Genomic DNA, 18802 nt, shown 5'->3' on the forward strand with positions numbered 1-18802 from the left:
ATACGGATGGAACACATCAGCATGTGTGAACCGCCCCTTACAGACTCGGCATCCAGACACCGGGGCGGGTACCGGGGCCCGCAGCATCGCCACGCTACTGCCAGGAGCATGGCAATGCTATACATTTCAAACTGCAGAAGTACTTACGGTACTTCTGCTAGCACGTCAGGAAGCAGACACACGCGGGTGCGGGCTTGAGCTTACGTGGCCATGTCACCCGGCGTGTGATGCAGCAGTGTGTGGGGGGGAAGGGGGCGGGGTCTACGTTTCTGGCCTGCTAGCAGAAAATTACCGTAATGACTCTAGTATAAGCCGAGGAGCACTCTTTCAGTACAAAAACTGTGCTGAAAAACTCGGCTTATACTCGAGTATACACGGTAACTAAAAAGAACACCAGGCCCCACAAAAAAAGATGCTTCAGCATCCCCATACACGGAAATATAAAAAAGTTAAATGTGTTACAATATGCAACTTTTTTTTTTTTTTAAAAAATTTTTTAGATCTTTGTTAAGCTGTTAAAATGTAAATAAAACTATATAAATGTAGTATTCCTGGAATTGTACCAAAGCATAGAATACAAGTCTACAACAACACAAGAAGACATGTCATGTCAGAGTGAACACCGTAAAAATGAAACGTGTAAGGTCTAGTTCACACGGGACTAGGGAGCGCGTATTTTGGTCCTGATTTTGACACGGGAAGCCGCGTCAGAATAGGACCAAAATGCACCTGCCGCGGCTTCCCGCTCTGGAGTAGCCCCAAATGAATGGGCCTAGTCTGTAGGGTGTTGTTGCGAGGCGGACATCGTGGCTGAATCTGCCTGAAGAAAGGGCAGCTCGCTTCTTTTTTCCTTGAGTGGGAACAAACCACTCAAGGAAAAAAGGACGCTAGCGGTCTATATAGACCTCTATTGTGAGGGGGCGGATTTTGTGTCAAAATCTGCCCGCTTTTGCTCCATGTGAACGAGCCCTAAGAAAGTTGCGCAAATGTACTTTTTTCAACTCCACCCAATTCTGAGTTATTTTCCAGCGTCTCAGCACTTAGTACAGAATAATAAATGGTAGCACTATGATGAAAAGTTTATCTCGCAAACATTAAGCCCTTATATGGATCTGTGAACAGAAAAATAAATAAAAAAACTTCTAGGGTTTGGAAGGCGAGGACGCGAACACAAAAATTGAAGGAAGGGGTTAATACACATCACTAGATGTTATACGAATGACTCCATTAAACCAAGAGTAGGCCAATATGGGTCTTACTACATGGAGTAGTATGAAGACTGCTGAATAGGACTAAAGTAATCCCAGTGTTCGAGTCATCCATATTTTACACTGCCACATGTGTGACTTCGTCAATGCCCTGTTCTACCACTAACAGGCGCCAAAATTAAATGACTTCCAAATGTCCTGTGAGCCCCTGCTGCCTGGATAGCACCCCTCAGATAAAGCACACGCTCCCGGCAAGTCTCCCCGCGCTCCTCTCCTCGGCATCCCGCGCTTTTCGCCACACTCAGCCCTCCTTTCCCCAATCAGCGTCGCCGCCTAATTCATCACGTCCATTTCTCCCTGTCTTCATGTTATTTCCCTCACGAAACAATCTCGTGTTTCACCCCTCCCGTCTTCACTCCCAAGTGTGTCTCAGCTCATTTCCCTGTCTCCCCGGTCTATCCCTTCCCCTGGGCGCTCCAGGGCTCCGCCTTTGCTGAGTAAAGCCGAGAACTCGGCCCAGCCTCTCCTTATATGGCCGAGGACTGACGGCAGCAATGTGGAGGTTGGTCTGAGGGAAGGGAAGCCCACCTTACATTGTTACTATCCCCTGCCTGGAATGTGATGTCTGAGCCCTGCACTGCAGGGAAGGGAAGAGAAGGGGGAGAGAGAGGATCTGAGGAAAGGAAATCGCTTCTCTAAGGGACTTTACACTTTCTGCCTTAGGATTGTTGATCGCCCCATGACGAGGTAAGGAGAAGGGCTCTGTATAGGATTTCGCCTGTCTACTCGATCGCCCCTGTGTAAGTTTACTGTGTGGACCACATAACTTTCTTTTTGTGCTGTCACGGGAACTACCAGACCCCATGCTCGTCCTCCTTTGCTCTGCAGTCCTGGCTGTCTTGCCAGCCATTCATGATCGCATAGACTGTGGCTCTCCAACCGATCCGGGAGAGCCGCAGTGGCAGAGATCGCTTTCTCAGCATAAGCCATTATTAATGGAGAAGCCTTTGTGGTTGGTGTGAAGGAATGTGATGTATCCTGTGGTATGTGCAGAGGTTAGTAGGGGGAGAATGACTGCAGTAACCTCATCTGCAGTGGGGGAGATCAGGTGGCTGCTAACAGCTGCCTGCACTAATATTCCTATGGCAGGCAAGGCTGCAGGGAGACCTCATTGTGGATGGAGGAATTTAAGGCATTTGATGAAAAATATATCACCAGGCTACTCCATTTAACCATTAACTAATTAACTATGGTGGCACTTTGCAGTTGCAAGGAGACGCACAAGGGGTTAATCCCCCCCAGAATAGGCCTGGCGAACATTAAAAGACCATTATGAATTCCTTATGCCGGCTTTGGCAACCTAGAAGACTAAACGTTGTAAGTAAGAGTATAAAGTCGGTTTATTTTCTTCTTAGTTATTTATTTTTGTATTGAGGTTGGATCAGAAGTGTCAGGATGTTGTGTATGGAAGCTAGATGTGGTGCGTTTGTTTATGGCGCTTTTGGTTGTTGGGTTACATTTGCCGCAATAATGTTGTGGGTTAGATTTGTATGCGCTGCTTGAATCCTCCGTTTGCAGTGTGATTCACTGCTCATTGCCTGCAGGGGAGCCTGGAAGAAAAGTTCAAGAATGAAGGTGTGCACCAATACATTATCCTCTCCGGCTAATCCATTATGCTGCTTTTAAGGCCTGTTTTGTAAAACGAGAAGGCAGGCTTAACTGTTTCGCTTAATTTGCTTTTCCTCCTGAGGATATATATGTATCGCCTGTCTATAGGTGACTTCCTATCCATGTAAGGGTTTCAAACTTTTTTTTTTTTCTTTAATCCCTGAGTTAAAAAAAAAAATACTGCATCAAGGTCACTTTCTAGTTTACAGCTGCAGTAAGCTTCAGCAGAGAAATAATGACAAGTTTCAAGTAATAGGTATTCATTGAGTAGATCTGTAGCTTTGTTTCCAGGGAAAGGTCAACCCAGTATCTCTAAATATTCAAATAGAATTCAAATAATTATTGATGTTTTCAGCTGTCATTTGGATATTAATCCTGCACATCATCCTTAATCTGCTCAGCAGTGTAATGCTTATATGAATTCTGAAAGTGTATTCCTCACAGATTGCCTACTAAGCATTTATCTGCAGGCCGAAGATAAGACCCTGTGCTGCTGCAGCAAAAATGTGATGCATCATGAATTGGAGTACCTTGATTTCATATAAAGCACATGTGATATATGTGTGGATCATGGGAAGACTGTATGAATACAGGGGAAATGGATAAATGACTACTGCTAAGTCCTAGACAAGGATCTTAGTGGCACTACTATATAGCATGGGGTCTACTGCAGAGTCTATACTCTCCTGCCCATTATGGCTCCGTCACCACGCTCTGCCCTAGCTTGGTGAGGAAGGATGAAGTCCATTCCAAGTGGCCAACAGTATGGCTAAGTAGCTTGTGACAAGACAACCTTTTTCTGAAGCCAAAACACTGATAATAAAAGGGATACTATGCTAGGCCCTAAGCTTCTGTTATCTTTCCCACTATGTTCCTAAGCCAAGTCCTGGGTAAGATCTTTGGCGACATTGAGGTGAAGGGGACACCTTACATTGTGTGTGTAGTGTGGCTAGGTGAGGAATGTACAGGGCACGTGGAAGGAACAGCAGAGCAGGCATTGTCTGTAGAATTCAGTGGGTGACCCCCTTATCGGCTTCGGCTGACAGGAGGAAGGACTAATGGGCCGGTAGTCTGCATTTTTACAATGTTATTAAAATAGCAAGTCACTCCTGTATATTGATCATTGAAGGGGATGACTGGTTTATGAAAAATTTGCCCACAGGCAGCCACGCTAATGCAGCATCTACACTTCTCAATGCTAGTGTTTGTCAGTAGGGTTCAGTGGGGACATTGCCTCAACACAGTATTGGACTCCACCCATCTTCCCAAGGCTGATTTTAGTTAGCGCATAATATAGTTGAACTGCATACTCCTTAATTTATTGGAGACCAAGGCCCAGAGAGAGGTTAGTCGTTATAGTGTAGGGTCCCAGCTAAAGAGACTTATTTGTGTTTGGTAGTTGGGCTTGTGTAATTTGACCAAAAATGTTAACCAAGAACCTCATTTATAGTTTTAAAAAGAATAGGTATTTGCAGTAATGCTCTTAGTTTATGTAGAGTTTTGTTGCAACTCAGGCCTGGAGTGGGTTGAGCAAAAGGGAGAAGTGTAAGAGCATCCTAGGTATTTCTCATTCCTTCAGAAACAATTAATAGGTTTGGTTAAAGAGGACCTTTCATGTCCTCCTGAACATGCGGTTTTATATTCCGCTAGAAAGCCAACAATGCGTTGAATTCAACGCAGTCGATTTTCCCCTTATGTGCCTCCAGACTGTAGATATTGGTGCTGTTAGTTTCGGCACCGATCTCTGCCCAGTGTCAGAAGGGTTTTCCTGACAGGAGGGGCGTTCTTCATAGCCCATCTAGACTAACAGTAATCGTCCATAGAGTTGTACTGGGGGGTGTTGCTTACCGTCCTGCAATGATGCTAAGCTGTGAGAAACTACCCCCCCCCCTAGACTAGCACTGGGGGATGTTCTTTACAGCTTAGCGTCTTCGCTGGGCAGTAAGGAATGCCCCCTCTGACAGTATAGAGCTATGGACGAACAAGCCTTAGCAGTACTGGAGGTGCAGCAATGGATTCTAAAAGTAAGCACTGCTCTGTTTTTGTTTTAAGTTATCTCTTGGATAATTTTTCCTGAAACTGGATAATACCTTTTTAAGTTGGTCTCATGTCAAATTCTGTTAATTTTTGAAAAGCTGAGTGAAATCCAACGTTGTCTGTGTTAGATCCCACAGGGGGTGTCGCCAGTCTTTTGGCATTTTGCAGGGCTACTATTTTTTCAGCAATATGGGGGATATATCACTTGATGATGTTTTACGAAAGCTGGGTAATGACTTTTTGGCTAGTGCTACACAGTAACTTTGAGAACGACTCCCACCACATGACCCAAGATCGCTGTGTCGCCTTGCTATCCCTTCACCAAATTACATGAATGAAGTTACATTGCGACCACAAGGGAACTATGACTGTGGTGGGAGAAGCATTAAGTACTTTTTTTTTCCTTTGGGAAAGGGGGGTGGGGTGGCGAATGAAACTCTCAGGCACACATCCTTTGGGTCACAGTGACTTCAGCAGTGTTTGGAGTGATTCTGAGTGTCTCTGGTTGCTGCTGCATCCTCTGCATTTGCTTATGTGGTGTTAGCTTCCTGCTGTGCAGTTCCCTCTCACTCAGCCTCCCCTCCTCTCTCACTCCGTAACACCCTCCCCTCCCTGTCTCACTAGCCTAGTGATCCTGCCCATTACTAGTCCTTCCCACCCTCTCCCTGTCTCTCTAGCTAACCTAATCTGCAGGCTACTAGCAGAGAAGAAGAGGGGAGGAGCCATTCCAGGGCATAGGAAGGCTTGGAAAGTATTGATGGGGGAGGGGGGAAGAGTAATGCTGACGTTTCGGAATCAGATTATCAGAAAGTATCCCTGGGGCAGTCACATGACCACTCCAGGGATATGGGTATTTTAGTTTAGAGATTAATTTTAGTTTATCTGGACAACCCCTTTAACTTTGATGCACTTGCCTGATTTATAGTCTTTGTAAATGTCCTTTTTTCCACCTTTATTTATGTTTATCCTGTGATTCTGTTGTATTCTATTGTTTCATCAGCATATATGTGTTTATTCGTGCTTGAGGCTTTACTACTTGGCCTTTGTTCCTTTTATTAATTCTATAAATTAATACCATATATGTATATTTATAATTACGTTATATTTATATTCATGCAGACTAATTTTCTGTCCTACCATTGCAGCATATCTTGGTGGTACATAGGCCTGTTTGTTACACCCAGCTTTTGCATCATTTTCCACTGGTGCTTGTACTTGCCCTCCATCCAGGGTTACGTTCATGTGTGTCTAGTGTTCCATGTTTTTCCTCCTTATTACATTGTTCTCTTTATTTTAATCTCAATAAACATGTATTTTCCGATTCTATTTAATTTGGTGAGTTTCTGATTGTGGATGTAGATTTTTGCTCTGTGGCAAAAACTGCAATGTGTTTCTTCCGTGGCTTTACCTGCAGCGCCTTTTGGCTGCAGCCTGCTATGTGGGGCCTTAGCTGAAAAGAAATAATTTTCCAATACCAGTCTTAGATGCTGTGTATAACCTTGGAACCATTGATCTATATTTGAGATGATAATAAAGAAATCAATAAGAATATTATATAATTTTTTTTTATACAGTTCTTTTCAGGTTTTTTTAATCTTGTTTTTAACTGGAGAAGAAATTCCACCAGTGAAACGCCTCTTGTGTTACATAGTTTGCAATGTACTCTACAGGTGTAATTGTACGTGATAATTTACATATCTGCCAATACTGTGAAAATATATTTGTCAGGCCAGTGGACATTTACAAGTCCGAATTTAACAATTTAAGTAAAGCAGATCAAATGTATCATATCATTCAGATGCTTTCATTTATAGCAATAAGCACACTGTGGAAGTGTGCTACATCATACCAAAGTAATATATCTAGCCTCTATGAAAGTAGTACATTATCTTGGGTTTAAGATTGAGATCTTGGCGGAGGCAGGTTCTCCTTTCTTTACCTTCTGTGAAGGCTTGTACGCGCAGTGCAGAGAGTGTATAGTTTCATAATGCTAAGCCACATGTGTGACAAAATTAGAAGCAATACTTCAAGCAAGAAAAGCTCCATACATATCACTTGTGATGGAGTTTCTTCATTTTTCTTTTTTGTATGCCTACATATGAAAATAAGAGAGCCCAGAGGTATAACAGCGAACTAGTGCTAGACTGCAATAATTATAGAGAGGTTTGCTTTAGACTACAGTACAATAGTATTGCTGTCTGTGGTACAAGCAGTCTGATGATCAACAGTTCAAACCCCCTAGGGGTACTTAAAGAGGACTTTTCACATCCTCAGGGCACATGCAGTGTAATACAAAACTAGAAAGCTGACAGTGCGCTGAAAACACCCCCACCTACTGATAGTACTCGTCCATAGACGAGTACTTGGATGGGGTAGTCCTCATTGCTCAGCGTCTTGATTGGGTGGTAAGGAACGCCCCCTCTCACAGTACAGCGCAATAGATGTTACTGTGAGGAGGGGCGTTCCTGACTGTCAGAAACGCCCTTCTGGCAGTGAAGAGCTAAGGTACCAGCACCGATAGCTCTTCAGCAGGGGCAAAGAATGAGTTCCTGATCGCCCATAGATTCATAGACTCTATACACTCTAACCCTGCAAGGACGTACCTGTAAATCCTTGCAGTGTTAGGGTGCATGCACACTACGTAACGCCGGGCGTGTATGAGAGCCGTACACGCCGGCGTTACAGCAGGGCTGCCGAACACTTCCCATTCACTTCAATGGGAGCGTTCGTAAACGCCGCTGTTACGAGCGCTCCCATTGAAGTGAATGGGAAGTGTTCGGCAGTCTGCCGTAATGCCGGCGTGTACGGCTCTCATACACGCCCGGCGTTACGTAGTGTGCATGCACCCTTAGGGTGCATGCACACTACGTAACGCCGGGCGTGTATGAGAGCCGTACACGCCGGCGTTACAGCAGAGCTGCCGAACACTTCCCATTCACTTCAATGGGAGCGCTCGTAAACACCGCTGTTACAAGCGCTCCCATTGAAGTGAATGGGAAGTGTTCGGCAGTCTGCTGTAATGCCGGCGTGTACGGCTCTCGTACACGCCCGGCGTTACGTAGTGTGCATGCACCCTTAAGTAGCTGTGCCTAAAGGTAAAAAAAAATAAAAAAAAAAATACCATACTTATGCCACTAGTTTTAGCCCAGCCCTTTACGATAATACTACATATCAATAACTGTAACGGAGGAGGGGAAGACCAAAAAAATAAAGCACTATGTATCGCCAAATAAAGACTTAAGGGTGCATTCACACTGAGTAAACACTAGCTTATTTTGTAGAGTAAAATTACACTTGTAAATTTTGCTATCCCATTGACTTCAATGATATTTTTTTACAAGTGTAAAAATACGCCTGTAAAAAATACGCCTGTAAAAATACGCCTGTAAAATGTCATTGAAGTCAATGGGATAGCAAAATTTACAAGTGTAATTTTACTCTACAGAATAAGCTAGCGTTTACTCAGTGTGAATGCACCCTAACTATATGATTAACCAGACAGCCCTCAAAACTGCATGTCCAGAATTAACCCAAAAACGTGTCTGTCCTCAGCCACAGAAATTGGCCTGTTTCAGATGTATGGGTTGTGTGTGGGTTGTTTTGTTTTTTTTGTTTGTTTGTTTTTTGAATTCAAATAACCCTTCCGCATATCGTGTTAGGCATCCTTACATAACAAATTTCCGGTACTATAAAAATATGTTTGTTTATTTATTCAGCATCACTGTGATCATATTTTCTATGAGAATATAGAAATAACATGTCACTTATGCTGCACAGTGTACTGAACACCGTAAAAGCAAAAGATGTAAGAAAATGGCACTGTTGCATTTTTTTTTAATTTTTTTTTGCTTTCCAAGTAGAAATCTAGAAACCATAAAGGATGTTTATTGGGTTATTACCATTTTATCTTACGATAGACATGTATTTAGCTCAGGCATGGAGGACTTTTGTTTTCTTTGCTTTCAGTATGAAAACAGCAGACACCTGGGAACTCTATTATAGACCAATGGAATCCGCAGCACGGGAGCCAAATGATGGAGCACAGATGTGAACCTAGCCTTATTGTAGGTTTCCCTATTGCAGGAAGTTTGCTCCAAGTAGACTGTCCCTCTGCAAGCTCTTACTGATTTACATTTTTCCTGAGCTGGAAGATGGAGACTAGCTACCATCATGTTGGACATAGACTCAAAAATATGAATAAAATGATATAGAAATTTACGATTTTTGTTGCTTTATGCCAGGTAAGTGGCACAAAGCAGCTCAATATTTATTTATTTTACTTATTTTCTACCATTTTTGGAATGTGTATTGTTTTAATCGCCTTGCATCCAAAGAAATTTTTTTCCTCTTGATATATCTGGTGCCAGTGCTTCCTCCCGATGTATACAGTGTATTATTTAGTTATTTTGTAGCCTGCACCTGCGTGTCAGACTCTTGTATGGATTGTAACATCTCCAGGTGTGTAGGCCTTTACAGCAGACTTCTTAGAGATAATGCTTCCTGTTTGTTTTTAGATACTGAGCGACAGTGAATGAATTTCTTTATATTGCGTGCTCACAGATTCACTCACACACGACTAAGGTAGTTAGGTATTCCACCTTTGTATACACACCCTGTGCCTTCAGTAAAAAAAAAATGTGCATGTCTTAGGGTGTAACCATCATTGACTCAGGGGATGCAATTGCTATGGCGCTCATGTGCTTCACTGGTTGTATTCTTTTTGCTTAATTTATCAAAGTTTCTTTACTTGGCCTTTAAGTAGACCATTATACAACATTATTAAAATATAAGAAGGCCATAAACAATGATGGTCAGAATTGAGACAAGTGTGAGCTCATAGATTGTAAGCAGGTCCCTCGCTCCTATTGTTTGATATGTTATCATCTTTGTCACACTGTAATGTTTAATACTGTCTCTTCATGTACCCTCTGATTTGTAAAGTTCTATGGAATATGTTGGCAATATATAAATAGTTAAGGCGGCTATCATTAGACTGGAGAGACAAACACAGTTTTTCACTTCATTTTAATGGCTTTTTGTTGTTGTATGCTTTGTAACAGAATGAAAAAGCTACCAAAAAACACAATAATAATAATAAAATATATACAGTATAACTTTCTTTTCTAAGGTACATCACACGGCAGCATTAATTTCAATGTCAGTGAATGGGGCTATTTCTATAACCGTTATTTTGACTTTGTCACGGAACGTCAAATTATAGTTTGTCCCACTTTTGTCCATTTTCATGGATCCTTCCATACACCCAAATGTATGGGGATACATGAAAACAGATGCCCCTCATGTGCAAGACAGCCTTTCAAAATTAACTTTTTTTTACCTCAGTCACACAAATGTAGTCTTAGTCGGATGGTCCAGGCAACACCAGCAGCTATCTGATGTGTGTAGGTCCACCCACCTATTCTTTTTATGAAAGATGTTAGGGTCCATTCACATGGAGTTTTTTGGCGAGGATTTTGGCACTGAATCCGTGTCAGAATCCACGTGGAAAAAACGCCTCCCCATAGAGTTCTATGTGTTCCGCTAGCTTATTTTTTCTGCTGGTGGGGAAAAAAGCTTCCTTCTGGTGGATTCTGCCTGCAAAAACCAACGCAGTCAATGGTAGGAAGAAAATCCACGTGGCATTGGCAAAAACCATGTGGGAAAAAACGCTAGTGGTTTTTCCAAGGTCCATACACTGTGCTGGAGGGAAAAAAACATTTCCTAATTCCTGAAGCGGATTTTTTGCTCTGCAAAAAACTCAGTGTGAATGAACCCCTTAAAAAAGAAGCAAGGTAAAAGAAAATGAATGTAGAATAAAATGTTGAGACTATTGAATGTAATTTTCTTTTAAATTATCACTAACTTTTCCAAAAACTTAGTCTCATTTCATAGAGTATGTAATTCTGGACCAACATGTAATGCACTTTAATGTTGCTGCTTTTTGTCTGAAAAAACTCCTAATGTTCCCGCCACTAGGGGTCTCCCTTCTAGCTAATTTACAGTTGACTTCTTTTAAAACAAGGGAATGACGTACGAGGGAGGGGTTTGTTTCTCTTCACACGCTGCATGCAGAAGGGATGGGCTGATTCTCCTCATATCCTTACACACATCAATCAACTTTACTGACTGCTCTTATATTACTCTTTTAGGGTGCATTCACACTACGTAACGCCGGGCGTGTATGAGAGCCGTGCACGCCGCCGTTACAGCAGACTGCCGAACACTTCCCATTCACTTCAATGGGAGCGCTCGTAACAGCGGCGTTTACGAGCGCTCCCATTGAAGTGAATGGGAAGTGCTCGGCAGCCCTGCTGTAACGCCGGCGTGTACGGCTCTCATACACGCCCGGCGTTCCGTAGTGTGAATGCACCCGTACATTGTCATGCCTGCATAGTACATGCTAGAATTGAGTAGGTATCTGAATTTATCTGCTGTATATTTGCAGTTCAGTTCTGACCCTCTGATCTCTTATGTGATGGTCACTGAGGGTTTTCTCAACTGCTTGTTTGCTCTTGTAGAGGATTCTGGCAGAATTATACAAAATACAAAACTAAACTATTTTTATTGTATATGAGAAAGGGACAGACTGCTATGGTACATGCTCACAGCCTCAGAGACAAATGTAAAATGTGCTGCAGCCATAATAGGGATATTGGCAGCAGAAAAACGGATGGGAAACCTTGTATGAAGACTTATATAACATAGAACAGACTGCCCAGCAAGACCCTCCACATTTCTACTTTTCATAAACTCAGGTGCCCCTTTAAAATGGCCATACATTAGATTGAATGTTGTCCGATCGATAATGGATCATTCGTACAAAAAATCCCACCAACATTGAAGTAATTGGCCACTTTAGCATTGCTTTTCCGTTGTGTTCTTGTGGTAGCACATACTAGTAGACAGTAAGTAGAGGCTCTGCAATGATGCCTATATTTTATATGAGCCCACATTGTTTATTCCTCTTCACTGCATTGACTGTACAGAAATTTAGTTGAAATGTGCCTAGTCATTGAAATCTACTCTGCTCAGTTAGGGAGTTATAGCATGAGCAGTGCCTTTCAGTGAAGGCTGATGATGATACTGATCAGGTCGTATAACCCTCCGTGAATAGCCATGTTTACTAGATCTCTGTACAGTAAGCACATCGGAGCGGAGTAAACAATGTGGAATCCTTCAGAGTGCAGGAATTGGTGGAGAGCTTCTACCTACCGCATACTAGAAAGTGGCATTACATGATCGTACAAACTTATCTGGAAAATGTTCTTCCTAACAAAATGCTGTTTCGGCCTACAAAAGACGTATGGCCAGCTTAAATAAAGTCTGTCACCAGACCTCCCTGCAGATGGAGAGGTTAGTCACTTGAGTCCTATGTTGGTTTCTAGAGATGAGCGATTAGTATTCGAAACGGCAGTTTCGAATAGCACGCACCAATAGGAATGAATGGACACAGCCGTCTGCATGCCGGCCGACTCCATTCATTGCTATGGGTGCGTGCTATTCGAAACTGCCGTTTTGAATACTACTCGCTCATCTCTAGGCCGCCCTGGTTTCCACTTTTAAATTGTGTCTCCGTTACTGACATATCATTATTTATTGTTAATCTGTAAATAACCTCTTTGGAGCAATGAAGTAGTTGCCACTTTTATCTTTGGAGCAATGGCAACTCTCTCATTACTCCATTAAACTAATTGATATGTTGACCCTAACTGATCTATGTGGCTGAGCTGATGTGCTCGCCATGACTGCGTTGTACATTGCAAACATTCATAACTCTTCTGGCCTGTAGCCTTCGCTATAAAAGTATTAGCTGCAGCACCTGCCAACAGGTTAAGTAATATATGTTTTTTTTTTTTTTTTTTTTTTTGGTGTTGGGGAGGAGCAATAGTAAGTACTTAATTTGCTAATGCATTTTCATCCTAAGAAAGTGCATGAAGACTTCTAATCCTGTCAGACAGGTTCCTACAATGACTGGAAAGGTTAGTTTCTTAAAGCACAAACATGATTGTTGGTTTATTACTCATCAAACTTTTTTTAAGCCTGATTTGTCCTACATGTTGACGGTAAATGATAAGGGTGGACAAAAGTATTAGGGATTAAAAGGTGAACCACCTTGTTGACATCTCAGTCAACATCTAGAGGTGTCCTATAGATTTGCTTAAACTTTTAGTTTCACTTTATAATGATTATATAGTGTTCTACATTATCTACCTAAGCCCTAACATTACAGACTCCTTCAAACTAAAAAAGTTTTTAGTAAATAGAAGACTTTCTGCAACATGGGTACAGGTACAAGTGACAAGATCAGATTGGTAAATATTTTTTTCCTTTTTTGAATAATTGTTATTTAGAAAGTAGGAGGGGGGAGGTGTTTAGATTAGTGTGGGGATTTCCAGTTATACTGGATAATGCCTTTTACCCTTCTTGTTGGGATTTTATTTTATTTTTCAAAAAATAAAAAGCACAGCGAAGTGACCCAGCGAATCAGATCTGATGCTCGTGATGAGAGAGATAATCCTGTATGGAACAGATCAGGTGGTGGGTAACATCAGTTTCATGACCCTCTTTAAGACTAAGGCCCCACATTGTGTCCTATAGCAAAAAAGTGCGGCGAGAAGATATGCAGTGGCAACATATCGCGGTTCTTCCCGCAGCGGTTTAGACAGAAAGTTTGCAGAGGTTTCCTCTCCGGACTTTCTGTTTCAATTATACCTATGGGGAAACCATCAGTGTTTCCGCAGGTATAATTGATATATTGCGATTTCCAAAACTGTGCTGGTTTTGGAAAGCGCCGCGTGTCTTCCCACCGTGTTTTTTACCGCATATAATGAGCATGGGATTCACTAGAATCCCATCCACTTTGCACTGACTGTAAAACGCTACAATTTTTTTCTGCAGTGTTTCTGCCGTGGGCAAATCGCAGCATTTACACCACGTGGAGCCCTGGCCTAAGAATCAGAATTGTGTGTTTTTTGTGTAAAAAAATTAAATAAAATTCTCAGAATAGTGATTATCTCTGTTTGGACCTCCTAAACATAATCTAAGTTCACTGTTTGCACAGATATTCCGACTCCCTGATGAGTTACTGGAGAGATCCATACAAGTATATGTTGTCGGAGAGAGTATTAACATCTTGTGTGTTACCATAATGAATATAACCTGGTGATACAAGCAATCTGCTGATGAGTTTCTGCAATGCATGCAGTACAATAGAAACTCCTTATCTTGTTTAGAATTGGGAACTGCACAGAGTCCTCCCCATGAATAATGAATTGCCATCCTGGAATATTCATTGTGAACTACAGTACTAGATGAATCTTCTGTTGACTACTAGAAATTATTAGGCCCACACGTGGGATATGTATAGGTTGTTGGTGAAGGTCGACAAATACTACAAATATTATATATTTTATACACTGCATCATATGTGGTTCTTACTAAGTATGTAACTAATGAAATCTGCTGAAAGTCAACAAGTTTTGATGAAATAATGTCAAATATTGCTTTGTCTTGTTTTGCTTTTTCTTGCTGTGGGTTGGTAAGCCAAGCCACTGACTCAAACTCCTCTATTTTTCCACAGCCCAATTCAGAATCCGGCTCTGACTTCTTCATAAATGGCTGACCGCTATAGTCAGTCACAGGCAGTAAAGCTCCTGCAATTCATTAAAAAGCAATATAGCAAAGGATGCATCTAATGAATTATACAATCAAAAAAATGTAATGAAACTGTCACTCACTAGTGATGATATCTAAAACTAGATTTTATTGGAACCATTAAAATATTACACTCGTAATACTAAAGCCACACTTGGCCTATTATGATTTAGTCATAATAGGTATGACTAAAATCATCAGAGGTAAATTTGTAGGTACAGCGAAAGCGTTTTTAGCAGAGTAGCATAGTATTCCCCCATTCCCACCCGCAACACTGATGCATGGCCATCTTTCTAAACTACACCAGGGCATTGAGCCTACCAAATTTAGCTCGTGTACTTTCTCTTCAGTGTTTGCGTACTATAATTGGTGCGAACCAGTTATTCTCTTTAATAAGGCTATTCACTTAGAAAAATTGTTATCCCTATTAGAGAATTTTAGTGTGGCTTCAGTATTAGGAGTGTAGTATTTTAATGGTTCCAATAATATCTAGTTTTGGATATCCTCACTAGTGAGTGACAGTTTCACTACATTTTATTTTATTTTTTTTTTTGATTATTGCTATAACTGAGCATCAGTTTATCACATATATAGAATTTGCTAATTAATTATACAATATTAAAAATTGTACACTGGAACTAAAAATAATTTATTTTGGGGTGTGAGTCGGTAATTTTTCTTCCACCTGTACCCTAAGATTTGGTCCCGACTCTGACTCCACAGCCCTCCTTATACTGATGCCTACAAAGTTCCCATTGCTGGCTGTTTTGTTCAGCATTTTAACTTCATAAATACATATGCATATTTTGATACTTATTGCTCAAAGTGTTATCCTCCTCTCCTTATCGCTAAATATGAAATCTTTACTATGACTCACTAGTTCCTAAACTTTTTTTTTTTTTGTCATGTCACAGTAGTGTATAAAACGGTTTTAATCACCAACCATGATCTGCAATGTCCTCTTTCATTTAGATCTTCTTTGGGTTAGTGCTCAGCCTATTATGGTTGTCCCTCTTGGTTCGGTTTGGAGATCTGAATTTCCTACTGCAGTGATGGTTTTTGTTGCTGAATTGTTGCCATATTTGTTCTATTTCTTTCTCTTTTCTGCAGTAACCATCTACATCTACGTTTTGTTAAGAAATGAAACTCTAGGTATTGTAACTTTGTCACTGTAGGCTTTCAGTTATGTCCTATCCATTCTCGCACAATCTGATAGCTTTATTTCCCTATCCAGTAGATGCTATGTTCTTCTAGGCCAGAGGTCCTCAAACTGCGGCCCGTGGGCCATATGCGGCCCGCCAAGCACTTCTGTCTGGCCCCGCCGACAACGCCGGCAGGTGTGCATTTATAATGAAGCTCCTGGGGAGCTCGGGCCAGGCCATGGAGCACACTTCACTTTACCTATTGGAGGGCACCGCTCCCAATGTCTGTGCGACCTGCTCTGCCTCCGGCCCACTGTTTAAAAAGTTTGAGGACCCCTGTTCTAGGCTCTGTACACACTACTGTTCTTAAATCATGACTGATCAATTGTCCTGGTAGTTCCCATTAACTAATGTTGTTGGCAGTGTGTTCTGGATACTGGAAACACTAGAATCCCAGATTGAGGCTAAGGCCCCACGGGGTGTCCTGCAGCAAAAAAAAAGCACTGCGGGAAAAAACACAGCGGAAACGAATCACGGTTCTTCCCACTGCATTTAAGACACGGTCCACATCTGCGTTCGGGTTGTTATTCGGGGGTCCCCAAGTGGACTCCTATATGCATTAAAAAGCGATTACCTAAGGAAACCACAGGGACCCCATAGACTATAGTAGGGTCCGTGTGGTTTCTGCACGAATCACGTGGAAAGAAAAGCGGACTCCGAACACAGATGTGAATAGGGCCTTAGAAACCTCTGCAAACTTTGTGTCAGTTATACCTATGGGGAAACTGCCGGCGTTTTTACCGCAAAGTGGGCATAGAACCCCATCCACTTTGTCCTGACTGTAAAACACGGCATTTACGGTATGTCCCGTGGGGCCCTGGCATGAATGAAAAAAAACAAAAAAAAACTAATTTGACCAGAACCTTTAAAATGCTCATGCAGGGCTTTTGTAAAGGTGTAGTACTGATCCTATATGTAAAGGAATGTGCTATTTTAAAGTACCTGTGAAGGTGAAGATTCACTAGTGGTTACCAGATGGCATTCTAAACACAGTTACAGACAAACCATAAGATTCTTGTGGTTCGTAAAATAGTGAAATTCCCCTCCGGGCAGGTACTGTTTGTTTCTTTAGTTGACTCAGAGGAATGTCTCAATTATTTGAAGTTGAAAGCAAGTCATTTAAGAATTATGTTTTAGGTGTCACCCAAAGAATGTTTTGCAGTCTTTCATTTGGTATGAAATATGCAAGAAATACATAGACTTTTCCTATTCTGAGGCTTTGCCACTGTCAGAAAGGTATGAGAAATTCTCTCTCCACACACACACACACATATATATATATATATATATATATATATATATATATACAGTGTGTGTATGTATATATATATATATATATATATATATTTTTATATTATTTAGGTTTTTTTTTCATCTTCATTCATTAAACTTTATTCTCCTAAATTCCCAATTTGTTAGCTTAAAAAGCTTAAATTTCAAAAACGCATATCAATTTCTACAACCCACCCATGCTTTGTAAAGTTAAGACTAAATAGCATGGCAAAAATGTGGATTTATGTATACAGTAAATGCTAGGGATGAGAGGATGTGAAAATCCACTTTGTTGCTTTTCACCAATTGGCAGATGTCTTATTCTAGAGCCATGGCTGTGCCATATTAAGACAACTGAGGCTTAAAGAGTCATCCGGGATAAATTACAACTTTACCCCTCCACCCAACTAATTTCTAATTTACTCCCTTTTAAACAATAAAAAAATGTATATTTACCCATATGCCTGGGGTAGTCATGTGACCACCCCAGGCACATTGTCTGATTTCCTGGTGACGTCCCATTTCATCTGAAGACAGAGGCCACTAGTACTCCTCTCTCCATCTCCCTCCCCCCATCCCCCTTCATACTCACCAATGCTGACTTCCTCTTCTTCTGCTGGGCATTGCCTCCTTCACAAGGAGCTGGCGCCTGCGCAATAGAACAGCAATCAATTGCGCGTGTGCGGCTTCTGCTGGCATTTCATTGCGCAGGTGCCAGTTCCGGATCCCAGGTGTGGGCAGAAGAGGGGACAGCGGCACCTCAGTCATCTCCAGGAAGACTAGACTGGTAAGTATGATGGGGTGGAAAGGGGGGTTGGGGGGCTGAGTTAGTTATCTAGCTAGGTAGATAGGGTTAGTATTCCAGGGGCTGGCTAGGGAAATGGGGAAGGGAGTTGTGAGGGAGGAAGTGAGAGGGGATATCTGAGTGAACTGCAATGCATCATGGTAGTCGTAGGTTAAAACAGCAGGAAGTTATTAATGTAAACAAATGCAGAGGACACCAGGAGCTCACATAGCCAGAAATCATTCAAAATGCTGTGAAAGGTATTTGGGGGACCCTTATTAACCCACTGATAGCACGAACAGACTTTTTTTAAAAAAAAAAAATTTGCCTGTAAAACTCCCTTAAGCTGGTTGTACAACACCGTGTGCTAACCCGCTGCCATGAATGAACGGTACGGGCGACATGTGGCTGTCACCCGTGTACTGGCTGTGCTTCCGCGGCCACTTTTATCCAATATAATAGGAGCTATAGAAGCAGGGCCGCAAAATTGGACCACAATAGAACCTGTTCCTTATTTTTCGGCTCAGACTGTTGGCACGCACACGTCAGTGTCATTCATGGTCATGTGTATGGGCAGTACACATGACCATGTACAGTGTTGCCTTATATGGTGCAACTGTGGCATTGTATTTGGAACTCCATTGTCTTGTGACTGCTGCAGAATTAAAGGATGTGTTGACTAATAGTGGCTTTATAAAGAATGACTGTTGTGTAAAATGTGCTTATAGCTGAAGGAACAGTCTTTTAACCATTGATGTGTAAGGAATATGTAAATAAGACCTCAGTGCTGGAAAAGAGGAATGATTCTGGGAATAACAGACAATCCAGAATAACTCCTCCAAAAGGAAGAGGGTTCCATCTGCAACTGAAGTTATTGTCTCTTAGTGCAGAGCAGTGTATTGGCTAGCAGTGTGAGAGATCTAGACAAAAGTCAAAAGAGATGCTGTCTCTTTAGAGTAAGTTCACAAAATCCTGAC

At 41.7% G+C, this 18802-nt stretch overlaps 1 protein-coding gene across 1 annotated transcript in view; it reads left to right on the forward strand.

Moving 5' to 3' along the window:
• The first annotated feature begins 1461 nt into the window (after window positions 1–1461).
• The window catches only part of LUZP1 (leucine zipper protein 1), a 73244-nt gene continuing 55903 nt past the window's right edge, over window positions 1462–18802 (forward strand). Inside the window, exon 1 of the mRNA XM_075264610.1 lies at window positions 1462–1955. The gene's annotated coding sequence lies outside the window, so the exon portion shown is untranslated. The remainder of the gene's footprint in view (window positions 1956–18802) is intronic.

The sequence above is a fragment of the Leptodactylus fuscus genome, chromosome 2 (genome assembly GCF_031893055.1).
Source record: "Leptodactylus fuscus isolate aLepFus1 chromosome 2, aLepFus1.hap2, whole genome shotgun sequence".
NCBI classification, from domain to species: Eukaryota; Metazoa; Chordata; class Amphibia; order Anura; family Leptodactylidae; genus Leptodactylus; species Leptodactylus fuscus.